This window comes from Colletes gigas, unplaced genomic scaffold (genome assembly GCF_013123115.1).
Source record: "Colletes gigas isolate AHSC1104 unplaced genomic scaffold, ASM1312311v1 Colletes_gigas_Sc00072, whole genome shotgun sequence".
Taxonomy (NCBI): Eukaryota; Metazoa; Arthropoda; class Insecta; order Hymenoptera; family Colletidae; genus Colletes; species Colletes gigas.
In genome coordinates, this window is record NW_025106701.1 from 46,913 (window position 1) to 62,646 (window position 15,734).

The 15,734-nt window shown below is 33.3% G+C and overlaps 1 protein-coding gene across 1 annotated transcript in view; it reads left to right on the plus strand.

Moving 5' to 3' along the window:
* LOC122403760 (soluble guanylate cyclase 88E) overlaps positions 1-15,734 on the plus strand; it is a 72,428-nt gene that overhangs the window by 20,667 nt on the left and 36,027 nt on the right. The gene's annotated exons all lie outside the window — the stretch shown is intronic.

Below are 15,734 nucleotides of genomic sequence, written 5' to 3' on the forward strand. Positions count from 1 at the left end.
TTCGTTTTCGTTATTTGCTATTAAACCGCAGTGATAAAAATATTTGATCGTTCCATACATATATTCCTATCAAATTAAAGCAATATTTTAAACACATTGGGTTGGTCAAATATTTCGTGCGGATTTTGACGATACTTATTTTCAAGTGCTGTGAAATGCAACTAACTTCAGTTCAAATCTTAAAAGCATATACTTATTTGATAGTTAACAATTGTATACTGTCACGAAAAAGTTTTAGGATGATTTTGGCATAATTTTACAAATGAACATCCAAATGGAGTATTTTCGACGCATTATGCTATTATTTTGGAAAAGGAACAAACGAAGCGCAAACCTGTACAAATTTATGTAAAATGTACGGAGAGAGTGTCACCAAAAAATGAATCAAAAGTAGTTTTCTAGACATTTTTATTTTAGTTAAAATACGGTCTCTGTAAAATCTTCGTAATGGACAAAACTTCGATTTCTAAAAGGCCATTAAATAATGCTTGTTTAACTTTTTATGGGTTTAACTTTTAATTATGAAGCTATCTGAAAGATGGGAATAGATTTTGACGTAAAATTTATTATTGAACGAAGATATATTCTATCATAAAAGAATTACCTGTTTGCACATTTAGAACCGTACGAACTTTTTGACCATCATAATATAATGGAATCTTATGAAAAACAGTAAATCTCTTCCCGTTCGACAACTTCCTCCCCTTCCTTTGGCAAAGCCATTGTATTGTCGCTACATAACTTGTTTGATTTTTTGAAAAATGTTATTCCTTTTCCTTCGACTTATTTTCGCACATAGAATCACCTCCTGCTCGATCGTATCACCTATTGTCAATTTTAATACAATTTTAATACAACCGTTAGGATAGTTGCTTGAAATTTTATTATGTATTTTTAATAGCATTAGATCGTCCCATATGTTCGTACTAAGTTTTCTACTACAACTTAAAGCAATATTTTAAACATATAATGAAATTTTATGAAAAACCGTAAACCTCTTTTCGTCGATCACTCCCTCCCTTTTCTTTAAAATGTAGTTCAACGCTATTCATTAGAATATTGACATTTTCAAATTGTTTGCCCATTTATAAGCTTGGAGACTGTTGTGTTATTTCTTCTAAGGTTCAGTTTTATTATATGCTAACAAAAATATTCATGCAATCAGGTTCAAGAACGATCAAGAAAATTTCGTTTCGTGAGCCAGTGTGGATTCCAAGCTTTAACACAATATCTATTTGTTTCAAATTTGTACGAATCGTTGATGCTAGTATGTGTAAAATTTCAGAAATCCCCTGAACTGACAAACTTTGTGTGTTTTCTATTAAATTACAAATGTTATTCTCGTCAATTTCAGAATATCGAACGGCACCAACTTATGGAACGACCTAATACGTAGATCTGTACGAAAAAATATCATAAAATTTGTCCCTTTTAAAGGATTAGTATTTCCTTGTTGTTCTTATCGCTGGAAGTAACAAATGTGTTCGATAGGGATGGAATCTAAGTATTGTATATATGTAGCAAGTATACTGGAACCTTTGTGAGGTAGATTCGAACCCTCTATAAGTACTTTGGCAAGAAAAAACAGTATGTACTTTCAAATATACTGGAATCTTCATCGAATAGAATCGAAACTTTCATAAATAATATATTAGAAATTCTCTGATCTTCCCAGTTTGTTACTTTGAAAAGCAATTATGGTGTATAATTATGTTGCAATGTATAATTAAATTCTGTATATACATATATACATATAATAATGCAATTATAGTTTTATCATGTGTACGACTTTTATATCAACACGTAGTATTTTGCAGTCAAATCTGGGGACCACCAAAATCGAAGATAATATAATAACATACCAAGGCAACAAATAAAATTGTGATACGCGTTTAGGAAATTATGTCAACATGAGTGTATAGAAGCACAAGGAACATAATAAAAGCCTGTGTAGAAATCTATTCATCTAAGCCATAGTGAATATTCACAGTTGATTTTCACGACAACGAAACCTCGAATGAAAAAGTTTTATTCTTTGTTTTATTCCCTTCCTGCTTATACCACCGATGCTGGGACACCTTGTATAAATTATGAAATCAAGAATGCATACACGTAAATATGTATTCTTGACTAAGGTATCTTGAATTACGATTAATTAAATGTCTCTACAGGGTGTCCCGTAGCATGTGGGACTCACTTCAGGACTAGATTCTACGCACGAAAAAAATAAAGAAAGTTCATATAAACGTACGGCATATTTGACCTTGTTTTTGAGTTATGGCGAGTTTCTTCTTTAATTGCTCTTTATTTGCTCGCCTTCGCAACAAATGTTCGAAATGAGCTATTAATTACGTCGGAATGTTACGCGAAAGAATTGTAGAAGGCTTCCATGAAATTCGAACAATTCCTAGACAAATGGAAAGAGTAAGACAGTCCATGATAAAACGCCTCCAGGCTTGTGTTCAAATGCAACGAGTCCATTTCGAACATTTGTTGCGAAGATGAGCAAATACGGCACGTTAAAGAAGAAACTCGCCATAACCCGAAAACAAGGTCGAATATGACGTACGTTTATATGAACTTTTTTTTATTGTTTTCATTTGTAGAATCTGGTCATGAAGTGGATCCCACATGCTACGGGGCACCCTGTAGAGACATTTAAAATTGTAGTTCAAGATACCTAAGTGAAGAATACATATTTATGTGTATTAATTTTTGATTTCATAATTTATATATTAATTTATCGCTTTGTATGTTCGTTATCGATCGAGTAAGCAGTACGAATGTATAAAATATCAATTGCATCCTCATTTATGTTCATACAAGGTAGCACGTTAGAATATGAACTTTTTTTCATTTTTTTCGTGCGTAGAATCTAGTCATGAAGCGGGTCCCAAATGCTACGAGACACTCTGTATATCGAATTTGATTCCATCTTTAGTGCTCGAGTACTTCCGTACTCAAAGTCATTTGATGGTCGTGTTATCATACATCGTGTGATTCATCCCCGCTGTTACATACATACACTGTGGAGCATAACATAGCACCACTATAATTTTCAAGAGTTTTGTAGTTGTAAGTAAAGATTTCTAAATGTTAATGATACCACGCGAAAAGGACTAGAAAAAAATTATAATCAATGGAAAGAGTACAAAAATAACATTTATTTAACATGAACTATAATAATAAATGAAATATTGCAATGGTACATCCCTATAGCACCAATGTATTTGGAACGTAATAATAAGGTTAAATGGCTATAAGGTGTTAAATTTCTAATTCAGTTTATTAAAGTGAGCAGTTTCAATAATGAGTAGGACCTCCTTTTTTATGAATTAATTCAAAAATACGATTGTTCATACTTGTAATGAGTTTTTTCCAAGTTTCTTCACTAATTTGATTCCACAGATAATTGCTGTTTTTAGCTCCGAAATGTTCGAAAATTGTCGATTATTTCCATAAATATGCCGTACCATGATACCCCATAGGTTTTCAATTGGATTTTGGTTTGGGGAGCATGCAGGCCATTTCAATATATTGACATCAAACGTTTCAAACCATGCTGTGGTTTGTCGGTTTTTATGGATTATCTTGTTGATAAGTCCATGAAATGTGATTGTTTGCATGAATAAAAGGCAATAAATGATTTTCAAGTATTCCAATATACTCCGCACTATTCATTCGTGCAGTTGGAGAAGCTAATCTGAGCTTGCCACAGGAGCAGAATGTATCTCACACGATAAGTGTCCCTCCACCGAAATTACGTTTCGAAAAGTATTTTTCTTCTTTACGAAGGTCTCTCCAATATGAATTAAATCCATCTGGACCGTCCAAATTGAATTTTTTTTCGTCAGAGAAAATAACCTAAGTTAAATAAGGAATATTGAATATGAAGCTGAAATCTCGATTTATGAATGTCTAAACTTAACTTACATTATTCCAATTTCTGCTCATGTTTTCTCGTGCGTATTCAAGCCTGGCTATTTTGTGACGTTTCAGAAGTGTAGGTGCAGACATCATTTTTTGTCATGTAATGTTTGAATTACGTTTAAGGACACGTTGAACAGTCCAACGAGAAACGCCGAGATCACATTCCTTCGCAATTTGTTCACAGCTTTTTAACGTATTGCTCGCAACTTTAGCAATTTGCCTTTCAGTACGAGGGGATAACTTCTTCTTAGGTCCCCCTTTCTTATTTTTCCCATACTTAGTAAGACCGTGTAAAAAATTCAGTACAACTTTATGAGATCGCATGAGTTTACGTGCGATTTCACGTATCCCCATTTCTTGCTCTCTGTACGCTAAAATTGCACTTTGCTCTTGTTCATTAAGGTAGCTACCGCGTGGCATTGTATTAATTAACTAAGAATTTCCGTGTTTACTAAAAATCTTCCAACAGAAACTCTTGAAGTGCGTTAAAAATGAACTGGTACTATTGTTTTGTACCGATCGCCAAACGTTTATCGATTACAGCTTGACATATACATAAGTAGACAACTTCAATGAATTTCTAAAATCCATTATTTACAATGCTTTTTCATGCCATATAATTGGTTTTTCAAATTATTTTCTTACAAATCGGAAATATTAAAAATGTTAGTGGTGCTATAGTTATACTCCGTAGTGTATACAGGGTGTTCTGCCACCCCTGGGAAAAATTGTAAAGGGAGATTCTAGAGGCCAAAATAGGACGAAAATCAAGAATATCAATTTGTTGATGGAGGTTTCGTTAAAAAGTTATTAACGTTTAAAGTTCCGCCCGTAGTGAATTTTTTCTCGAAAATATGCAGGATTTCGGGGGTATGTGTACTCACCAAAAATGATTGCAATTAATCTCCACAACTGAAAATAATTTTTTCAGAACGATTCGAAATTTTTTTTTCGCCGGAAAATTTACACCTACCCCCGTCGATTTTTCTTAAAAATTCGTTTTTGATTTTTAACAATTTTGTTTGACGCTCTACAGAAAAGTTGTCTAATACTTTTCTATAGGTATCCATGAACTCTACTTCGTCCCAAAATTTGAATGAGATATATTCACTATTACAGGAATGGTGGCTGTTTGAAAATTGGACCATTTTTATGGGGTTTTTCGCGCTTTAGGGGTTTAAGGAGCAACTTTTCTAATATTTTTGGAATTGCTACGTATTCTTCGCTAAAATACGAGTTGTTTGCCGTTTGAAACATTAAAATCCCCCAATCCGTTCAGAAGTTATGACATTTTAAAGATACGCATGAAATTTCAGAGAAGCATTTCTGGCGTTACATTTTCGGTAAGGAATTTTTTTCTCAAAAATGCGTACGATTTCAGGTGGTATGTATAATGATCAAAAATTATTGTAATCCACCCCTGCAACCGAAAATAATTTTTTTAGAACGATTTGAAACATTTTTTTTGCCGAAAAATTTCAGCACCTACCCGAATTTTTGTTTCGAAAGTGAGTAAGATTTCGAGGGTATGTGTATCCACCAAAAATGATTGTAATTGACTCCCGAAACCGTAAATAGTTTTTTCAGAAGGATTTCGAATTTTTCAGTTTAATTTTTTAATAATTATTTAACGAAGTCTCAGTCAAGAAATTGATATTCTTGATTTTCGTTGTATTTTGGCTTCTAGAATTAAAATTTTTCCCAGCCGTGGCCGAACACCCTGTATATTCGATATTTTCTACACGTTTGCTCGCGACATCGTTTACGAGAAAGAGCGCGCGATATTTTCGAAAATCAGCGAGATCCGCGAATCGTGACGTCGTTGTGAACGACTCCGGGTCGACGAGTAAAGAACGAAAGGGAGGGATGGATGACGGCAGGGCACGGGGGATGAGCAGGATAAGACGGAAGAAGAGGGAGATCCTGGTCGAGCGACTATTCCGTAGACGGCACTGGCTCGCAGGACGCGTGATTCGACGGTTTCGCGAAATGTGGTAACGCGGTGCTCTAACAACGGCCCCCTTCGTGGCTGTCTGTTCGCCTCGAGGCGTCATCGAAATTTTCTTGACGTTCCTGAGGATTCGTTTGCAGTGCGCGCGAACGCGCCCGGTGCGTCCATCCGGTCGCAACTTCCGCTAACGAGTGACGCAAGTGAAGTGACATTGCCGTTATTATTGGACGAATCGTTTTGGAAGCCCGTCCTTAACCGGTAATTATTTATCATTAGCGCCGAAGGGGGTTCCGATTTCGTTCCGTTTCGAACGTAAACGCGCCCGTCAACGACCTACCGATGGAATCAAGCGCCCTGCAAGCAGGTTCGAATCCCGAGCACTGGTTCCTTCGAACCCTCTATAATAACGAGAAACAAGTATAGTGACTGGTTACTTAAAATCGTACGCCTAACGATTCGGTACATTTTCATTTATGAATTGTAAAATTCACAGTAAACAACTAAAATACGGATACAGGTATATAGTTAAATGCTTCGTTATGTAACACATTGACTTCCACGTCATCTATATATGGGTGACATGATTTTTAAGCAATTGTAAAATTCATAGTAAATGACTAAAATACAGATATAGGTATATATGTAGTTCAAGGCTTCTCTTTCATGGGTGACACGATTTTTAAGCAATTGTAAAATTCACAGTAAATGTCTAAAATACAGATATAGGTATATAAATCAATGTTTCTTTGTTTAACACATTGACTGCTACGTCATTCATAATTTTTAAGCAGCTAAACAAATTGATTCTCAAGATTATATATTAAAGAAAATAAATATAAATGGTACTCTTGAATTTTAACGAGTAAAAATAAGTTCCATGAGAAATTATGGGTATGGTAGTTTCCAATTGTCTAAAAATAAAGGCTTGATTTCGGGGACAATTTGAGAGTTTTGGTCTGGTAGTCAATGTGTTAATACGTTGCAAAAGTAGAATAAAACTTTCAGTAATTGTTAGTGTAACAAATACAAATTGTCACTACGTATGAAACTAGCCTGTCGGTAAAAATCGTACAGTACTTATTTTCGTTTATATTTAATATATATGCACTTTCAATATATTGTAATCATCGAAGCATGGATTTAACTAAATTTTTCTAAAGTTTTTCTGGAGGTTCCTTTATTCGTAATATTATGTAATCTTATTATGTAGTCACAAATGTTCTATTATATTAATGCCGGATAATTGTGAAGGCGTTTCAAGAACTTTAGTGTAGTTATTCAATAGTTAACTTTGAACCACGTAAGAATTATATTGCGAGTCGTTGTTGGCATAAAATGGAAAATCATTTAAAAGTCCCATTTTTTCGACACTTTGCTATAATTATTTTTTAATTTATTCACATAAATATTAAATTTCCAACGCCATTTACCTCACATTTCAAGATTTATTAATGAAAATCGGCTGAATTGCTAGGTGTACAATTTTGAGTGACACTGTATTTTCGAGCAGAGTCGAACCAAAACGAAAAAGGTTCGAATCCTCTGCGAGTAGATTAACAAATAAAGTCGATTATGATACTTATTATTTATTTAACCGTCAATTACGATAAAACACAGTGTGCTATTTAATTAGCGCATCGTCGATCGCTAACGGTTTGGTAAAATTTTCACGATTATTTTGAAAGTCGTGCAATAAAACTGTGATTATTTCTTGAATGTATTTAAATGAGAGCAGATAAAATATCGTTACCTGCAATAATACGTTCGCAACCGCCATTTTCTTGGAACATCACCCGCCACAGGCCACTTTGTACAGGGTATTGCAGGCAAATGGGACAAGCTATATTTCTAAAACGGTTAGAAAAATGAAAAATTGTTATGAGACAAAATTAAATGTATTTTTATTTATTTTTATATAATATCGATGCACCCAAAAAATGCAAGTGCATCCTTTTTTTTACACGATAACGTATAATTTAAAACAAAAATTTTGCATACACCTAATACCTAATCTAATCTAATTCTTTTCATTAGAAAAAAATAATTTATGAATCGAAATAAAATGAAAATCGTGAAAAGATAATCTGGCGCTTGTTGTTTTATTTTGATGTACGTTACATGACAATACAGCATTTAACTAACAAACCTAATTTTTGATGACTGTGGGACATAATTCAGGTTGCATCTAATCGATAACACGGAGGATATTTCCTCTATGATCGACAACAGTTTGTGATTTGTTCGAATAAACAAAAGTCTTAACATGGTTCCACGAGAAAAAGTTTAATGGCATCGAATTGCAAATCTTAATAGCTAGTCGATAGCTCCATTTCTCGAAATAATCAAATCATTGAACTTAGTTAATAATCAAATCATTGAAATAGTGTCAAAATCATCGAATGGTAACGCTCGTTAGTAACAATCACACACCTTTTCCATTTTGAAAAAATGATTTCACCAGCCAAAAAACCACACCACAGTTACTCTTTGTGATCGAAGATCTCTCCAGATTCGACAATTTTGTTAGCTATCCATACAAAAGCGAGCTTCGTCACTCAAGATGATTTGTTTGGTCAAATTAGGATCAGTTTCGATTTGCTTTGGAGCAAACTAATTTGCAAACTCACGACACATACAATGGTCAGCAATCTTGAAAGGATGAAGACCCAAGAGTTTGCACATACTAATACCTAATACTCAAAAACGTTTGGATTCTCAGTAACACTATACCTTACAGCACTGTTGTTTTCGCTTATTCACTTGGAATATTTCTGTTGACTGTAAATCGAACAAGAATTTTGATGATAATTTTTAATAATTTCAATTCGTTGAATAATTGTCCTCCAGGAAGACTCGTAAAACTGAATAGAAACGTTGTCTGACTCGAACAACCGAATAAAAAATATGTCTGCTACAAAAATCGAAAGTTCTACTGCTGTTATTAGAAAAGCCTGTATTATATTGGGTTGTTCGGAAAGTAATTTCGTTTTCTTGCCAAGAGACGTTAATTGTATTTTTAACCAGCCAACTTTATTCTAAATCGTATTCTCATTGTATATTTTGACAGCTGACACTTCAAGGTTCATTTGTAAAAAATTTTATTTGATTCTGTGCAATTGTATTTCTTTGGTGTCCCGTAAAATATGGAAAATCAGAAGCTGCATTTTCGGTATATTTTGCTCTTTTATTAGGTAAAAATACTGTTCGAGCAAGAAACAAATTGTGTGACGTGTATGGAGAAGATGCTTTACCAAAACAGCAAAATTTTGTTCCAGCAATTTTGATATCGAAGATGCTCCCACGTTGTAGAAGGCCAGTTAAAGCCAACGAAGGCAAAATAAAGATATTGGTTGAAGCAAACCGCCGAATAACAACATGAAAATCATTAAGGAGTCAATTTGTTGAATTCGACCATTTCTGATCACATGAAACTCAAAATATGGGTTCCTCCATGATAATGATGGGTTCCTCACACAAGTTTAGTAACTCGTCAGAAGCTATTGCAGTTTGATCTATTTGCATCTGGCACCATCGGATTATTATTTGTTCCAGTCTTTACAAAATTTTTTCAATGGTAAAACGTTCACTTCGAGTGGCGATGTCAAAAATCACTTGCATCAGTTTTTTGTAAACAAAGAGGAGAAATTATATAAGCGTGGAATCATGCTACTACCAGGAAGATGGCAAAAGGTATTGGACCAAAATGGCCAGTATACAGGGTGTTCCATAAGTAAAAATAAGACTAAAGTGTTATATAACAAAAAATTCATAAACGCTTTGTTACGAAGTTATCACAAAAATATGAAATGTGATGTTTTTTTATTTACTAACAAACAAATTTACTAAAATTTTGTTTAAAGAAAGCAACTGCTAGTTGAAGCATGAAAAAATATTTTTAACGTAGAATTATGTGGATTACTTAAACATTTCTTTATCAGCACTTTTTGTTGTCATAAAATTTTGAATTATTGTTCAAGTTTATGTTGAGTAAATTGAAAAGAACTGATTTTTTTTCTTATTTTAATGTCCTGAATCTCAACCGAGTTTCACAGTTCATATTTTTGTTATAACTTCTTAACAAAGCACTTATGGATTTTTTATTATATAACATTTTAGTCTTAGTTTTACTTGTAGAACACACTGCTGAAGCAACACTGTAAATCTAGCGTTAAAAATAATGGAGACCAAGTAATAGGAAAAATCTCAGAGTTGTATTCGCACAATGACGCGTATAAAGACTTCTGTAAAATGGAGGATGCATTGTAGAGTTTTCAGTTACGCGTTAACTGTTGATACCTACGTTCGCGGCTGTATAATTCAATAAAATATTTATTTATTATAAGAAAATTGTTCCTTTTCGCGAAGAAAAGAAAAACGGACTTTCCGAACAAACCCATTAGTAATATTTTCTAATATTCGTGGATGTTGGATCGCATCGTTCGGATTCAGCAGTGGAAGAAAGACTCTGTGGTGACCCTAAGCACGTGATTATTTAGCTTATTGGTTAATTCAGCCCTGGAATAGTGGTTTCGCTTATCGAACTGGTGGCTCGTTACAGTGCTCGTTAGAGGAAAATCGTTAATTCGGAGGGGAGGGGTATTTATTTCAGGGTATTTTTCTAGTGACTCCACGGTCGCCCGCCTAGCCGATCGTATAAATAGAAGTTGCAGATGCGGCCGCGAGATATGCGTGCTTTCGAATGCACCGATCGTTAGAAATTTAGCATGCGGATCAGCATTCGATGGTATTACGAAATTCGTGTGATCATCGCCGTTGTACTGACGACAATCTTGTAATTCCTTCCGGATACGCGTACGAAACGTGAGTGCGATTGTTTTTCATTCATCTTTCTCTCGCCGTTGATCGGTTTTTGTTCCGGTGCTGGTGACCACGAACAACAAGGGGTTCAACATGAACGCTACGAGCAACGCAGGCTCTGTTGTTCGAATGCCTCTAACACTGCGTCGCAGGACTATTCTCTCCCGATCTTTGTGCTAGCCATAACCGTTAACGATACTATGACAGCGGATGAACGCCACGTTATTTTCTTGTTACCACCCTGTCGTTTAGCCGATGTTTCAGGTATGAATCCGTTACTTTCACTCTTCCCAAGGTAGAATTAGTTACTTTCCTTTGATCACCCTCCTCTAACCCTTTCACGCCGTTTTTAAAATTACACGGTTTTTTGTTAACTCGATTTTTTTGAAACGATTTACTCGCACGAGGTTTTGAAAAATGGCCAGCGAGTACTCGATTTCTGTTTTTTTGTAATGTTTACGAACATGGACAATGTTATTAACCCCTTGCCGTACTATGACGAGTCCGATTCGTTACAAATTCTTGGTATTAAGTTTCATAATCATAAGGCTACTCACTCGTCAACAAGTCTTATAAATTAAAATCAACACATTTTTACATTTACGAGGTATTCATAAAACAAATCTATTCTTATTCGTGGCCATTCCTTGTACGAACTTTAAACAAAATTAAATACTATACGTTCGACAAATTATTTGAAATTAAATCATACGTCAAGGGGTTAATAAAACGAGAATTTTGGCGATATATATTTTCAGGTGCTGAGAAACTCAAACTTCAGTTCAAATCTTAGAAGCTTAGAAGTTATTTAATAGTTAACCTTTTGCACTCCACGAGTCTTTATTAATACGAACAATTACAATTTTATAATGTGACTTTTAAAAATAAAAAAGTATTCTTTTTTTCCCACAAAAATGTATAAATACTTACAATTTAAATTTTATTCGTATATTTCCTGAATTCAATTTGTACCTTCCTAATTGAAATTTGAATCGAGCTACGGTACGTATTATGTTTGTCGCCATAGCGGTGCTTGTAAAGTGCAAAGTGTAACATTTAATTGTATACTGTCAAGAAAAAGTTTAGGGATTGGATTTTTTTTTATAATTTTGGCATAATTTTACAGATGAACATTCAAATGGAGCATTTTCAACGCATCGTGCTGTTATATTTTGAAAAAGGAACAAACGAAGCCCAAACCTGTACAAAATGTAAAATGTACGGAGAGTGTCACCTAAAAACGAATCAAAAGTAGTTTTTTAAAAATTTTTATTTCTTTTAAAATACGCTCTCTGTAAAATCCCTTTAATGGACAACATCATTGGATTGGATTGGATTGTTCAACTAACTTCAGTTCAAATCTTAAAAGCATATATTTATTTGATAGTTAACAATTGTATACTGTCACGAAAAAGTTTGAAGATAATTTTGGCATAATTTTACAAAAGAACAACCAAATGGATCATTTTCAACGCATTATGCTATTATATTTTGGAAAAGGAGCAAACGAAGCGCAAACCTGTACAAATATGTAAAACGTACGGAGAAAGTGTCACCAAAAAATGAATGAAAAGTAGTTTTTTAAACATTTTTATTTCTTTTAAAATACGCTCTATGTAGAATCCCTTTAATGGATAAAACTTCGATTCCTAAGAGGTCATTAAATAGTGCTTGTTTAACTTTTTATGGGAATTATGAAGCTATCTGAAGGATAGGAATAGATTAGGACGTAAAATTTATTATTGAACGAAGATATTCTCTACTATAAAAGAGTTGCTTGTTTGCACGTTTAGAACCGTACGAACTTTTTGGCCATCCTAATATTCGTGTCGGATACGTGGTGTCCACTGGATGATTAACAAATTATTAATTAAATATTAACCACATTTTGTATTTTGAAACTTGTCGGTTATATTTTGGCATAATATCGCTCAACGTATTTGAAAATCATCGAAATCGTTTTTTTGCAAATATCTTGGACACTAAAACCCAGCAGCGTTGACATACATATTCAGGGGTGAATCATGCAATTGGGACGGGTTATACAGTGACTGTCACTTAAAATTGTACACCTAACGATTCAGTCGATTTTTATTTATGAATTGTAAAGTTTGCAGTAAATTACTGAAATATATATAGAGACACATAGTTTAATACTTATTTATTTTTGTATTACAAGAGTAGATTGAAATATTCGGTAATATGATAAATGAAAATTTTCGTTACGCATGAAACTGACCAGTCGGTAAAAATTATACACTGTCGGTAACACTGTAAAATTGGTGAATCCCCGATTTTCTTTTGTTTAAGGATGCATGGAAACGATGAGAGTATAACTTTGTTCGTTGTTTTCAGTGTGTTTTAACATGAATTGATAATTCTCGAGGATACCCTTCAAAATATTAATGTAAGCTATAATATAATACATTATAAAAATAATTTTACTGATAGGATAGTTTCACATGTAACGACAAATTTTGTTTGATATATTAATAATTATTGAAGGTTTTGTTTAATTTTTGTTATGTACCAAATAAAGAAGCAGTAAATTATATGTGTTTATATACCTGTTTTAGTAATTTACTGTTACGATGTACAAATAAAAATCGACTGAATCGCTAGACGTACAGTTTTAAATGACAGTCACTTGTATCTCGAATAGGGTAACAGATAGAATAAAAACTGTAGAGGGAAGAATTGAATCATACAATTGTGTCTATTTTTCCGTGACTTAATTTTTTTCACGAGTGCAACGAGGTATCAGAAAAATGTAGACGCACATTTCTTTTCAATGAAATTGCATACTTTTATTTACTCAAATTAGGGAACCACGTCCGAAAAATCAATATATCACGAGATATTTCACAAACCCTTTAGACATTTTTTTATGGGGTTACTTTGACAACATATTTCAAGGTCATCATTTTGTTCGAATTTCCGCCATTTTTCCATATTACGTGACGCGAATCGACTCGATTACGCGACCAAATAATTTTTATTAATTTTCCAATCGAGTACACGATAAAATAAATCCAGGAGATTGGGTGAAAAAGAGTTGGAAAACTGAGCCTACAAAGCAGAAGTCTCGTTTTTCATCCGTGGGCGAATCTAGCCGCGTATATCCATCGGTGAAGGTACACACGTGAGCGAAATTGTGAACGGTCTAATAATAACCCGCGCACTTACTTATATGGACGGTTGATTTTAATTCAGGCAAAAACGTCGGTAAGACCTCGTCCTTTTGGTGCGCGGGGTCAGTAATCATCATAATCCAAAAACGCGACGAGCATCCGAAACCGGTAAAAATCGTCCGTAAGTCCTGGCGTAACGTTCGGGTAAAGATTGTTTCAACGCGAACTCCTTGATCTTGGATTATTTTCGTCGGTTATGCTAAATACTCGTTGTCGACGAGACAGTATGTACATCCGATCCGGAATAAATCGCAACTATGCACTATCGCGTGTCGTTTTCAACCACGAATGGTCGGACCAAGAGTTTTAAACAATTGAACACAGTGTGCCAGATTCGAATTTCAACCACTCAGGATATCGATTCAACGCTGTTCCTATAAAAAGTGTTGAAAGACAGCATTTCAAATTTTCACTCGATGTCCCTTTTCTAAGTTCAATCGTTTTTTTTTCTTAACAACATGATATTTAAAATAATATAATTATCTCCACACCTTTTGGTCGAAATAGATATAGAATCACGGTACAAATAATGTTAACAATTCTTGAAATAATTGGTTTTAGTATTTTGCAGTTTCATTAAGAACAGCAATATATAATTATTTTTGGCATAGATACTAATTAAACTTGAATGGAAGAGATCTTTTTATCCTATTCGTGAGACACAAGTATAACAATTTTAGCTTTATTTAATTTTACATGCGACAAACAAACATATTTCTTCTTATATTGTACACAATTATTATTATACCTTCTTTAATATAAGTCAAATTAATTTTACCAATAAATTTTGTGTAATTTTTTAAATAAATCGTACTATGTTGTACGTCCATTCTTCATAGATAATTGTAGATTTAATTTTTTGTGTTGTGTAATTTTTATACTTATGTTTAAATATAACACCACATTCAGGATGAGACCTTTTAGTAACATGCTTTGATGGACAATAATAATTTGAGATTTAATTTATATACTACAAGCAATAATTCGTGTTGTTTATTACGTCTTTGTTTATTATATAAAGATTAATTTTCTAATATTATATCGTACAATCACCTTTTATTAGAAAAGTTTTAAATTATTAAATGAACGATACAAATGAAATAATTCATTCTGAAGCTAGTGAAAGTCTTGTATAAGTAGTTGAACGACGAAATTGTATACTCTTTTGACCAATTAAAGTCCCATTAGTTGTTGGCATTAATTGAACTCTGCTTGATCCATTCAGCACAGATTTTTAAATAATGTAAATGTGAATTATTAGGAAAAAACTGTATTGTCAGCATTATCCTTGAAATTGTCAATATTTAATGACGATAAATGTTCGTTTTATCGAATAACTAATAAACAGTGTGACAATATTTACTTATCTTCGGTAACAATAACCAGAATAAACATAGAATAAGTCAAAATTATTATGATAAATAGGATATAAAGGAGAAAACACATCAAAAATATTAAATAATATAACTTATCTACGGGTGTCAGTAAAAACAATTACATATTGTACCATGTGTAATAATACTTTTATAAAAACCAATGTTTACATTTGTATTAATTAAATAAAATTATTTTTCGCGTTCTGAATTCCGTAAAAATAAAAATTATTATCGATCGATTAATTTAAGAGTATTTTTCTAAAAATTTTAAATTCTCCGGTTCGAGACATCTTTGTCTCGAATATCTGTTGCTTTCTGCACACGATGCACCAAGTATTTTAAGAAGATTAAGTTGACAGATTTGAAATTTAAAACATTTCGAAAATAAATCAAATGTTCTGTGCTCATATCTGACAAGCGTTTCATTCTAATTCCACGCTGCGTCATTATACTCATACGAACTGGTAA